The following is a 13,451-nucleotide window of genomic DNA, read 5'->3' on the forward strand; positions in this document are numbered from 1 at the left end:
GTAGTTCTTGTCTAGGACGCTGGAACGCGTTTGCAGAAGGGTGCCGAATTAGATGGATGCCTCCCAAACGCCATCCAGTGTTAGCAGCGCATTTAAGATTCACAATTGTGTAATTAGTTAACATCTTAAACACCCATCAGTGAAAAGCAGTGACATCGCTCAGCACTTTAGGTTAAGAAAGTGCCTCCTGAAGTTTTGTTTCGTCACGTACCCATCGACGCACGAACCACACCGTAAAGGAAGAGAGGAGTACACCAATGTATGGTACCATTCTGATTTTCGAATTTCATAAAGGGGGCTGGCGCGAACGCCGAGCCCCGACTACCAAAAATTACACGCACTATCTGCTCCTATTAGGAGTAGTGGCGTGCTTCAGCCTCCCGCAGTGCAATGGCACGCCTCGGCACGGGGCCCCGACCTATCTGATCGCCGGTGACCCAGCACCAGGTAAGTATATGGAAGACCGACTGAAATCGGATGTCATGCGATTCATACATCTGTTCAGTGCAGTGGCCAGTATATTTCTTACGGAGTTCCTTTTTCCGCATTAGGCGCAATTTTGTTAATAAGGCAACAGCGGGACGGGGAGGGACCGCAGACAAGAAGCTTCAACTCAAGTTAACCTAATAAATGATTTTAACAAGAAGAAAGAAAATAAACTGGGTCTTAGATATGTTCGCACCTTACAGCGAAATCTAGTTGCGCGTGGGGTAGCGACCATGTGATTCGCAGCTACCCGTCTTCCAGCTCTTTTCAATTGAATGAAAAAAAAAACTTTTTTTTTGAAAAAAAAAATTTCTGGGAAAAGGAATTGGAGTGCTTTGCTGTGCGACTCCCGCGCCGCCCTCAGCAGCCTGTAATCTAACGGCCGCGGTACTCCACTAGTGCGGGAAATTCGCTCGCGCATCGAGCACCTCGCGCAGAGAGGATGTGCGTGCGTGCACAGTGGGTGCCCGGTCAATGCGGCATCGCCGGCAACAAAGAAGCTGATGACCTCGCGACCGCTTCACACCAACTACCTGCCAGCGATCTGCCATTTGCGCTGGAGGACGTGCGTGCGGCCATCCACGACCATCTCCGAAATAGCGCCCCGACCCACGCATCGCAGGAGGTGAGCGCATCGACAGTATCACCGGCTGTCGCGGGCTTACACGGTCACAACGTGCAATGATCCTCCGCGCGCGCATTGGCTGCGTGTGGCCCGGGGAACGACAGGTGCGTCACGGAATCGCGATGAGTGATGTGTGTGACGGATGCCGTGCAGAGGAAACACTAGAACACCTGCTCCCTCACTGTGCCGCGTTCGCCGATGCTCGTCGCGATATGCTCGCGGCCTATAGGGCGCAGGGCATAGTGCCAGACTCCATCAAGACGCTATTGTGGCCGCAGTGCAGTGCGCGCACTCGTGAGCGAACATTGGTGAGCCTCTGTGCATTCCTCGAACACACGGGCTTGACGTCCCGTCTGTTCTCCGTCAGGTAGTTACACGCAGTGACCGAACGCTCCGCGAGTTCTACCTTGAACGATTATTAACTGGACGCCCCACTCCTGTTGTAACCAACACAGTGCTGTGCGCGTGTGTTTTTAATTCCTCTAAGATTAACTAATCACGAGCACAACCTGGACACATTTCTTATTGTGTAAATAGTTTGTACATATTACTTCTCCACCTATTCTCTCTTCCTGTCGCCTCACCTCTTTCATTTCATTTCTCCATTCTGCCTGCTATCCTTTATTTCCGCTGCCCCAGCTGAGGTGCTTCAGTATCGGTGGCAGATGCCGGGGCTAGCAAAAATCTTTTCCTTCATTTTTCATATTATTTTAATAAACAACCACTACCACCAACAAAAAGAAATGGTTCCCGGGTTCAAACCCGACCTCGGCGGCTTTTTTTTATGGAGGAAAAACGCTTAGGCGCCCGTGTGCTGTGCGATGTCAGTGCACGTTAAAGATGCCAAGGTGACCGAAATTATTCCTCAGACCTCCACTGCGACACGTCTTTCTTCCTTTCTTCTTTTACTCTCTCCTCTATTCCTTTTCTTACGGCGCGGTGCAGGTGTCCAACGATATATGAGACAGATACTGCGCCATTTCCTTTCCCCAAAACTCCAATTATTATTATTATTAAAGCAAATGGCGCGGTATCTGTCTCACATATCGGCAGACACTTGAACCGCGCCGTAAGGTGGTGGTAGTGGCGTTTTTATTAAAATAATAGTAAAAAGGAAGGAAAAGATTTTTGCTAGCCCCGGCATCTGCCATCGATACTGAAGCACCTGAGCCGGGGAAGCGGAAATAAAGGAGAGCAGGTAGAATGGAGAAATGCAATGAAAGATGTGAGGGGACAGGAAGAGAGGATTGGGGGGAACTAATATGTACAAACTATTTACACAATAATAAATGTGTCCAAGTTGTGCTCGTGATTAGTTAATCTTAGGGGAATTAAAAACACACGCGCACAGCACTGTGTTGGCTACAAGTGGAGTGGGGCGTCCAGTTATTAATCGCTCAAGGTAGAACTCGCGGAGCATTCGGTCACTGCGTGTAACTAACTGGCGGAGAACTGACGGGATGTCAAGCCCGTGTGTTGGAGGAATGCACAGAGGCTCACCAAAGTTCGCTCACGAGTGCGCACTGCCCTGCGGCCACAATAGCATCTTGATGGAGTCTGGTAGTATGCCCTGCGCCCTATAGGCCGTGAACATATCGCGACGAGCATCGGCGAACGCTGCACAGTGAAGGAGCAGGTGTTCTAGTGTTTCCACTGCACCGCATCCGTCACACACATCACTCGTCGTGATTGCATGACGCACCGTAAGGGAAGGGACAAACGAGGGAGTGAAAGAAGAAAGGAAGAAAGAGGTGGTGGTGGTGGTAAACATTTATTATTTACAAGGAGGTGTTTGGGCCCAGGCCCTATGGCCCAGGTCCTCACAAATCTAGATGGAGCCCCTATTCCAGAGCCGCAGTGGCGTCTAGCGCCACTCGCGCCCTGGCGACCAAGGTCCGTTGGGACTGCAGGTCATGGCAGTGAGCAGCGCCGCCTCCCAGGCCTCCCTAGAAGGGTGGGAGATGAAGGATTGGGAAGGGTGAGGATTGGAAGGGCAGGCCCAGACCATATGGAAAGCGTCCGAGGACGTCGCTCCGCACAGCCTGCAGTCACCATCAAATTCTGAATTGAAGTTTCAACGCGGGTCTTTCTTTAAACTCTCCTACTATCAGCACGTGGCAACAATTGTGGCTAGGCTTGAGCCAGTGGGCAGGCCAGTGCACTTTAATTTTCTTTCTTCCTGGCAACAAGAGACAGACAGACCTTTCATTGTTCGCTTGTTGGGGCCGTGCCTGGCGACTGGGATCGTCTGAAGGAGCAGTTGCGTCACCATGGCGCCCCTTCTGGTCGAGCCCTTACGGCTTGCGTCTCAGATGAGGTGTGCGTGGTGGCGGCGAAGCTGCGTATAGCTCAGCCAGCTCAGCGCACCCCGTCGCCATCGTTGCTTATGTGCGCATGGAAAGAGGTGCTTTCGGAGCGTCTACAGTGTCTTTTACGATCATACTCTTTGACAGCGGCTGCATGGCGTTGTCGACGCAGTACAACTGCTCATCCTGCGGTGCTTCGGTTTGCACGCCAGGAGCTCTTGTGCCCTCAAGGTTCCCCTGCGTTTACATCTTCCTCCAGGGCTATGGCCCAGCCAGTTGGAAAGAAGTTCAGAGCGTTTGTCGTCTATTTCCGGGATAATGCTCAGTCGCTCCTTCTGGTTGATCGCGATGACGTTTCTGCACACCCATTTCTTGCAGGCTTGCTGCAGGTTGCCGCTGAACTTCATGACGGCCTTAGGGCTCCGCCAACAACAGGTGAAATCAAGGAGGCGTTAGATTCCATGAAACGAGGCGCAGTGCCTGGGCCAGATGCTCTTGCTGTGGAGTTCTATTTACAATTCTGGCATATTGTAGTCCATGTTCCCTCAGATGTGTTAAAAATCTGCTTCATTCAGCAGGTCTTTCCTGATTCATTTAAAAGAGGCTGCATTGTCCTTTTTCCTAAAAAGTCTCCTTTCTCGACACGTCCGGCAGATTGGCGCCCAACACCCTACTAAATTCAGTTTACAAGTATTAGTAAAATTAATTGTTCGCAATCTACGGGCTCTCCTCCTGTCCGTCATTTCCTGCCACCAGGTTTGCTCCATCCCGGATGTTGAAATACATAGTTTATCTTCCGTAACGCGAGATATCCTGAGTATACTATATATATGGCGGCGCGCACAGGGTGTTGTTTCCCTCGATCAAGAGAAGCCGTTCGACTTTTTAGAATATGAGTAAATTTATGGTACACTGTATGCTTTCGGTTTCCTACCTTATTTCGTGCTTCTCATTAAAGAGATGTACAGAGATATTTCAAGCACTGTATGGCCGGGAAAGTACCGCATTGATGTTGGCCGCGGCATTCGTCATTGTTGTCCGCTCTCCCCCTTTTTGTTTGTGTTAGCATTAAAGGCTTTACTCTTGGCAGTCAATCACCACTCTCTTTAATATTAGAGCTCTGGCTTAGCCAGGCAGTGAGGCAGTACGCGTCATCCCTTATGCAGACGACATCACACTCTACTTAGTTGATTAACGCAGTCAGCTCGAAGCTTTAAACGTTTTTCGTGAGTACGCCTCCTTGTCGGGGGCTGCTATTATTATTCGAAGAGTCGTTACTTTTTTGTGGGGTCTCCTCAGACACGTACGTATTACATGCCCGATACTTTGCAGTGGTGCGCGCAGATGCCCATTTCAGGCGTGACCTAAGACGGTGCTGGTATATTGGATGGTATGTGCTCATCTGTCGTAGAGGGCATTACAGCGCGTATGCGTTGGGCGCACACATTTTACCTGCCTCTGCTTGAGAGGCGCTACCTGATTCAGTCGGTCATGCTGGGTGCCTTCTAGTACCTTTGCCACATTGTTAAACCAGCCCTAGGCGTCATAAGGCGGGTGCAGACTGCAGTTTTGTTCTTTTTTTTTGGTCAGGCAGAACCGAGCTTGTGGCTTGTGCTGTTCTTGTGACAACCACGGGAGAGAGGAGGTTTTGCCTTTCCGACTGTGTCCATCACGTCCTCGTTGTTAGCTTTGAAGTGCATTTTGCGTATCCTGCCGGGGGACGCGTCTCCGGCGCGAACCCTGGTGCGGTACTTTTTTGGCCGTTCTTTGCGCTTTTTAAATCCCCCCCCTGTTGATCATGGACCTTAGTCAGAGCAACCTACCGCTTTCTGTGCTACATCAGTGGCCTTTTTCAGACATATAGGCGCAGTAGCACCTTCTGTCAACATCATTGCAGACCGTTTCGTGGGCCTTATGGGCTCGCGGTTGTTGCCTGTTGTGCCGGCGGCTCGCCGCTCACCGATGGGCCGCGTTCAAGGGGCGCGCATATCGTCGATACCTCTCCCAGTCCATCTAAGCGACTTTGTTTGGAAACTTTGTTGGGCAGTGCTGCGTACTTGGTGATCGGCTAGATCGGTATGGTGTTTCACGCTCCAGTACCTGTCCGAATTGCCCGCTTCCGGAATCCAATCGCCAGGCTAGTCACCTGCGTGGTAGCGCGTGTCCTTTGGCGAGCGGTTCATGCGGGGATTCCGTAGGCAGAACATTTCGAGCTTTGTCTACCGCGGCCGCTTCCCCAGCGGCCGTTTTGCTCGCCTGTTAATTGTGTCGGGTCTTTTTAGTTTATGGCGCAGTCGATGCACCACGGTCTCTGGTGGCTTTCGACGCCCCACTGTGTGGCCAATACTTGGCCGTCTTCGAAGGGAGCTGATCAGTTTTTTGTCAGAGGAGCTCTTTTTCTTGGGGGGAAGAGTTCCTCCAGCAGTGGTTGTGCCCATTCATATCTGTTAACAATGGTCGGCTTGATCTGGCCTTCAGGCTGAACTGGTGCTACCGCCTTTTTTTCGTATCAGATTATCGATGTTTCACTCTTCAGTCAATAGCTAAGCTATGCGGTTTTACATCACCCACAAGCAATTCCTGTTAGTTTCTCAAAGATGCTTATGGTACCTTTTTAATTGGCTCGCCTTAGATTCTTATCGTAATGTCTACTTGTGAATGTCAATGCATCCGGTAACCTAGGCATGTGTACATATTTAAATAAATTTTTTTCTAATCAAAAAACAAACTATTTGCAAAACATTTAGCATTTCTCTCACCCTTCAACCCCTCTGTATTCTGTATTCTGAGTCTTTTGTACGAAAAGCTCTAAAATTTTAAGCAGGTTAGCAAAGAAGGCTGTAGCAAAATAGCTTTTTAAATTTGTGGTTTAGCTTTCCACGCCGCCGGCGCCGACACCGCCGACTAGAAACGACAGCCACGCCGCCGCCGTTCGACACCGACACGGCGCAAATCTATTAGTCTAGCCGAAGCCAGCCTTGCATTAGTCTCTCGTGCTCCCTACACTGGCACGCATCCAGCTTTCCCTACTCACACGGCTTTTCTTGCTGCTGTGTCCGAATAGCTACTTTTGCGCATGCGTATTTAAGCTGCAGCACAAATGCCTCCCAATCGTGTGCTCGTGGCGATGTGCTCTTGGCTGATGACTCCAAGACGTAAGACTCTGTATAATTACCAAAGTAATCAACGGATTTAACATAGTTTATTCAGGTAATAAACACAAGTTCCTTAAAGGGTATACAGGACGAGGTCTCCTGGTCCGCATAGAAGACTTGGCCCTCCTGAAGTCATAGGAATAACCATGTTTACATGGTAGAGAGAGGTTGGGCAGGTGGTTCTTGATAAGCACAAAGTAAACAAGGGTGGGTAAAGCCTTTGAGTGCTTCCCAATATTTCGAAACGAGGAATTGTCGTCGTCTGCGCAAAGCGTTCACCATTGGCTGCGTTTAAATAGGGTCTTCTCTTCAAGGAGGAAGGCCCGTTAAGGGCGGGGAGGTGTCAGGCTTTTTTTTCCCCCTAATTTCTCTGAACGATAAACACTCTATAATAGGTAATGAACAAGGTGGCAGTATACTTCAAAACTATGTTTTGCTGTTTTTCACAGCATATAAATATTATTTTTCAAAAGGGCAATAATGAGAAACCGTCACGTAGGTGAAAAATGTTTGCAGGAAGCAAATACATAAAGCTAGGTAACGGTATTTGTATATTTTGTTGAAATATTTCAAAATCAAAAATGAAGTTAGAGAATAAAGAAAATTGAGAAACGTAGTGTCCTAACGAAATATAATAACACAGCTCATATAAAAAATCAACAGCTCTCGGTTTGCTCTCTGAATTTATGAAGTTAGACATTAGAATAACAATGGGTGGTAGAAGTAGTAAAATCACGAAGACTAAATCCTGGAAAGAAAAAGTCTAGAGGTCATTTTTATTTTTGAGTATTGGTGTGCTGTTTTTTTCATTCTGATTCTAATATATTTCAGGAAAAGAAATGAGTGAAAAAGAACAGTTTGCTTTCCATAGCAGATGTGCATATTGCATGATAAAAAGTTGTTCGTGGCTGAAAACCTGGTAGAATTAGATGCTTCGCGTTTTTTGTGTGCAGGTGTGTTTTTGGTGCCTGACACACTGTTATAGCGAGGATCTCTTCTTTTATGGTGCTCTGCTGGCATTTTTACAGGGTAAAAAATGTCTTTGAAGTTGGCTTTTCAAATCCTGCAATAGAAGTCAAGCGGATGAAAGTGCGAGAGAATGCGGCAAGGACAAGGTGCTCTTGGTGGTTCTTTGCAGTCTACGGCCCTCAAAATGGTGTCAGAAATTCGGTCCGCGTTTTTGGGGCGCCTATCTTGCTTTGGAAGAAAAACTAACTGCTACGTATAGCCCGGCAGATCACAAAAGGATGGACAGGAGATGCGAGCGACGCACTCTTACCAAGCACAAGGTAGTGTGCAGCAAAAATGAAGTGACTTACGAAATACTACTTGAACGCGGAAGCGCGCTCATCCGCCAAACAGGCGCCTAATGCGGCTGAACCCGCAGCTAGAACCAAAGGGCAAATGGTTGAACTCCGAAGCGGATGAACAAGTGGAAGCAGTTAGGGAGGCGGAGCGCCTTAAAAGCACCTCAAAGAGAAGCTGTGAACGCGGCAAAACTAAAATTTGAAAAGTGACACTTGGCTCCAGCACGTGAAGACAAATAAGCAGCCGAGAGGCCGGAAACAGGTGTCTTGTTTTACGTTCCTCTTTTCTCTTCCGTGGTTCCACTATGCAGTCTAGTAGAAAGATATGAAGAGGGATAAGGTGGTGGCACATACTGCAGTCAAGGATCCTGGTCGATGTCGGTTCAAATAGGTCGAAGTGCACCATCTGTGAACCATCTGAAATTATTCTATGCCGGTTTCTTGTTGCATTTCATGTTTACTTGACGACGAGATAGACTTTAAGCTTCTTTCAATGCGTGGCATATCAAAGAATGTCGGCACCAAAATGATGAGCATAAAGCAGTATACAGTCTTGTGCATTTGGTTTCAATTCCGGGCTGAGATGCTCGCTGCTGTCACTTTATCTGGCGCGGAAGAATTATTCAGCTTTGAGGGCGTTGTGTTCTCGGCATGGCGAGCTGTCCTTCATACACACCGAGGCCCCTAATCTTCCATTCCGCCTGGAGTATTTCCAGGAGTTGCATTTTTGTGTTGGCGACGTCTCTATTGACCGCTCTACGCCTCTAAACAAAAGCATTATAAAGTTACCAGCTTCTAATTATATCTACGTTAGTTAAATAATCACTAATTCCATAGCTACATGGATGTGCTTTAAGCTTCTTTTTCGACGGCGGATATTACCTGCATAACACCTTAATCAAATTTTCTGCGCTCGTTTTGAAACTACCCAGCGGTGGTCAGCGTCGCTGTCTTGTAGCTGATCTGGGCGAAAATAACTGCTCTTCTACTACGTATTATTTGCGCTGCTGTACACCACTAGACAGTTCCTTTTCCAGAAAAGGCAAATCAGATAAAATAGTGGAGGCATAGCCAACGCCCGATAGCCCTTATCAGCTATTGTGAAAGTTACTTGCTATTCTGAATAAGTCCTTATCTTTCTCGTGCGCTCCGATTTCCGGGCAGCTAATTAGTTTATTCACCGCGGTCGCACTGGCATGATTTATGATAACGACTTCTGACAAGCGTCGTAAAATAATTTGCCCTTGTTTTATGAAGTGCTGCACGGCCATGAAGTACGGCATATGGGGCTGCATCCGCTTGGCAAACAAAACTTCGTGTTCACCAGATGTACGCACTACAGTATTGCTTTCAGCTTTAACGAAGGAGGCATTTTTAAAGCTTTGAGAAGTTCGTGAAGATTGGTAAAGCCGGTATTAACACCAGTTGGGGGTCAACTACGGCGCAGGGCTTTTGGATTTACCCGCTGCGCAGCAATTTTTTCTCAATGGCAACATAGTGTAATTAGGGATATGATGGAAAGAAAAGACAATTTAGCGCCCCTAAAAAATGAACTCTTTAGTTGTGCGTTCAATGAGGGCAACAGACAGGATACCAGATAGGTTTTATTTGTGTGACTCCTGCCGAATAAAAGGCTAGCACTCTTTTTCACAAATGATTAGCCCCCTTCATGTTGCAGTTTTGGCGGCTCCAGCCAATATTTCATAGCGTTATGATCGGGTTACATTATAAAAGTATGGGAGATACTTAATAGCTCGCTTTGCGACGCCGTTATCGACCTCGACGATATCACTGTATAATCATAATCATCATGATCGTAATTCCTCATTATTGCCATTTGGTGAACAGGTACGCCATTGCACAAGAAGACGTAATTCATAATCATATAGAAAGTATCAATGATGAGAATTTGTGCGGAGAACAGTGAACAGTGCATTTAAGGCGCAGTTCTGTGTTCCCAAGCATGCCCGTATCTCTTTCACTCTGCGCATTTTTTGTTTTAATTACTCTTAGATGCTGCGTTTCCGACCCAGTAGCGACAATTTTAAACACTGAAAAGAAAGGCATTACACGAATGACAAAAACTTTCCGCAGATTTTGAACTCATTCTAAAGGGAAATACCGCCGGCTGCAGTTATCATTAAAAAGGAAACAATACACATCGATTTTATCTTCGCAGTACCAACCCGTAAGGTCCAAGTTTGGAAGTTAACAGGCGAAGTCTAGAATCGGAGCAAAGAAGACATCCGTGCACACGCCATTACCTAGCGCTCAGCGCTTCGCCTGAAATGGAGACAGGCGCAACTACCACTATTACATAAATCACGCGCAAACGTTGGCGCCGAAACTTCGACAAGACAGCACACTCTATAAAGAGACTCGCCGACACTCGAAGAAGGATTTATGTCGAAGCACGTCGGCGCTCCACCCGCACTCTACCTGCGGGTACGCATATTTTCGATTGGCGATTGGAGAAAAGGTAGGCCCGTGTAGATGCTTTTTCTTTGGATAGGAATTTTAAAGAAGCGATAGCCCTGAAGGAAATAAATCAACATCGGTTTATCTGTCAGCACACGCCGGTTTGGAGCTTGTTTGAGACGGAAAGTTTTTTTTTTTTTCAAAATGCGTTACCTACAGTCATAAAAAGAGATGAATTGACTTCGTCACACGAAATGGGGAAGTTGCTGCTATAGAGGCTGGTGAGTTATCTATACGGAATGGTTGATACATTATTCTGCCGTCAAAAAATATCAAAAGTTTCGTGGCCCTAGACGCGCCTTCCGCTTCAAGTCTTTTGAAAGATGTTTTTTTTTTCTGCTGGCCTTCGTTTGCATACTGATCGCAAACTTCACTCTAATGGATCGGACAACTGGCAAATTGATGATCATTGCTCTCCAAGCACATTAGGAGAGCGGTGATATGTGAAAATAATTAAATTGTTTCCTTATCGACTAAATAACAGTGGTACAAGTTTTCATTTTATGTTATTTTGGAGTCCGCCGCGGTCGCTTCGTGGATACCTCGCTCGGTTTGCCGCGGCGAATGCAGAAATATCAGCGGTGCTATGCGATTTTACTTCCTTTGAAACAATCCGGTAGTCAAAATTTATGCGTGTCACACATCGGCGCTGTGCGACGCACGCTCGAAAGCGTGGCTAGCGCGGTTCCGCCTTGGCCCGGTGTGAGGTCCCGAAATTCTTTGCGCTGAACCGGTGACCACGAAAGAATTTTGGGAATTTTGAAAACTGCTATGTATATTACTTACGGTGTGCTCCAACTCACTTCAAAAATAAGGAGCCTAAGTGTAATATGTGTACTGTTAACTCCTTAAAATTATCTAACCAGCTTGCTAGTTGGCAAGTCTCAGCTGCATTATGTGTCACTACTACACTGGCAACGCCATGCCGAAGAAGCGCTCTATCGTCGAACTCCCAAACCTCATTTTTAGCTATTGTTTGCAGTCTTACGTAAAACACCTTGTACTTTAACAGGTGTTTCTAGGAAGCCAGCAAGTAATTTTTAAAAACAGGCTTTTCAAGACATAAGGATGGGTTTAGCTGAATATTAATACCACTGTTGGCGGGTAACAGAAAACAGGTATCTCATGTGCAGTAATAAGCTTCTGAAGTAATTTCGGACTGCTAAATATTACAGTTTGATCACCCGTTGCAATTTTAAATTTTGTAGCAGGCCCTTCGTAGCAGCCAAACCATTTTTAGAGTTTTGAAAACGTGGTTGGCCTCCGCTCTCGAAGTCAAAACGTTTCAGTCATCACGCACCAAAAGAGCGCACTTTCGAAAGGCGACCTCTCTGGCATGCGCAGACGGCGTCGATCACCGCACGTTACTTCGCGGCGTCACGTGACCTTCTCTATGCTGAGTGGGCTGGGGCAGCGAGCTGCGGCGAGCAGTGCAGCGCGGGCGGGTCTGAGAAGGCCACGTTGCACGGACGCCGCGCAGTGACGTGCGTGAGGGGTTTCGCTCAATTTTATGTCGATCGTACAAGCGATGTAACTTTTTATCCAATTTTTTTGCAGTATGAATTGATTACTCCCATTCCGTATTTAGCTTTTCCATCAGCCAGAAAACGTATAAAACCGAAGGATTGGTAGGGCCTGCGCGGTTACTAATATTGACAACGCCTCCTTTAAAACTATGTAAATTAAGGGTGACCGCATACAGCACTCCGATACTTGGCATATTGTTTTTATTAACTTTTGTCACCGAAGTGAAATATTCATGGGACATAATTTATGGATTAGCTGTACTGATTAGAAACGAAGCTCATAGAAGCAGTCAAAGTTTATGGAAGAATTTGAAGCGATAATTTTGGCCGTCAAGCGCAGCACAATAGTCACGCTCAAAAGTCTCTGAACCACGTGATCGCAAAAGAAGCCGATAGCTCTGTTATTAGCCGCCAGTCCACGTTCGTGTTACTGAAAAAAAAATTTTTACTTGCACCTACATAAGTGCGGTCTCCAACTGGTGGATATTATATTGGCTTTGTTTGCAGACCACGCGGGACCGAGGCTGTTCTCCCCAACTGTGCATAGTGTCTTCCAGACTTGATTTTTGTGTTTGCGCTGCAGTCCTCCCAAGGCGATTCTGTAAGCTGCTTATCATGGTTTCGAGTCCTCCACATATTTATCCCCGTCTGCCTGTCCGTCATGATTGTCATATTTTCTGCGTGTCACATGTTTCCATTGTCAAGTTTGCCAGACATGATCTTTAGATCTTGAACTGCTCTGAATTTAGCCCGGAACCTTTTCATTATTGGGGACAAATTTCTAAGCTTAGAGCACAACCTAAAATGAAGCGCTGAAAGCGCTGGTACCATATAGCTCATTGCAGTGTCGCATGCAGCCATGACGACCACTTACCACGGCTATCTGGTAAAAAGAGACGTATAGAGGGAAGTGCCACATGCATTTTTTGCGCCTGAATGCACGCTTCATGCCGGGGTTATTCTCTTCAATAAGCTAGAAAAAGTACTATGAAAAATTCCGTGCCCGCACAAGGAAGCAGTTATGGTATTAAAACAACATAAACGTGAAAATACCGGGATGTCCTTGCGTCGTTCACCAAATTTTTAACTTTTAAATGAAAAACAAACACGTGATTCTTCTCGAAAGTGTGTTTCATGCACGCAATGCTTTAAAACTCCATTTTTCTGCTGCTTCTATTAGGATACCAGAGCCAGTAGGGTTTAACATACATTCATTATTAGCTTAGCCTGTACTTAGGGCTGTTCGGTGTATTAGAGGGTTTATTTGCAATTTTACAAAATCGACATGCCTGGTAGGAACTGCCAAAAGTAACTAGCTTGACGTAATGTGACCAAATGATATTAAGAACAGAAGCAACGGTAGCTTGAGGCTTGCACACTGCGATCAATACCGCGAATACAGCTCCACTACTGTCGTTTGTGTTTTTTATTCTAATGCTCAAATGAATTATGCTTCCTTTATCCCGGTACCTATCAGCCACCAATACAACCTTTAGGACTCTGTTTCAAGCGTCCTTAGAGTAGCTTGTGCGCGTTCGGTGACGTTGCCAAGTTCCACATGAATTCAA

General features: G+C 46.7%; 1 non-coding gene across 1 annotated transcript; it reads right to left on the reverse strand.

Annotated features, from left to right (window-relative positions):
• Positions 1-292: 292 nt before the first annotated feature.
• Positions 293-455, reverse strand: LOC144099623 (U1 spliceosomal RNA). The gene has a single exon (XR_013307447.1). It is a non-coding gene; the product is annotated as a U1 spliceosomal RNA (small nuclear RNA).
• Between the last annotated feature and the right edge of the window lie 12,996 nt (positions 456-13,451).

Source organism: Amblyomma americanum, chromosome 7 (assembly GCF_052857255.1).
Source record: "Amblyomma americanum isolate KBUSLIRL-KWMA chromosome 7, ASM5285725v1, whole genome shotgun sequence".
In the NCBI taxonomy this organism is placed as follows: Eukaryota; Metazoa; Arthropoda; class Arachnida; order Ixodida; family Ixodidae; genus Amblyomma; species Amblyomma americanum.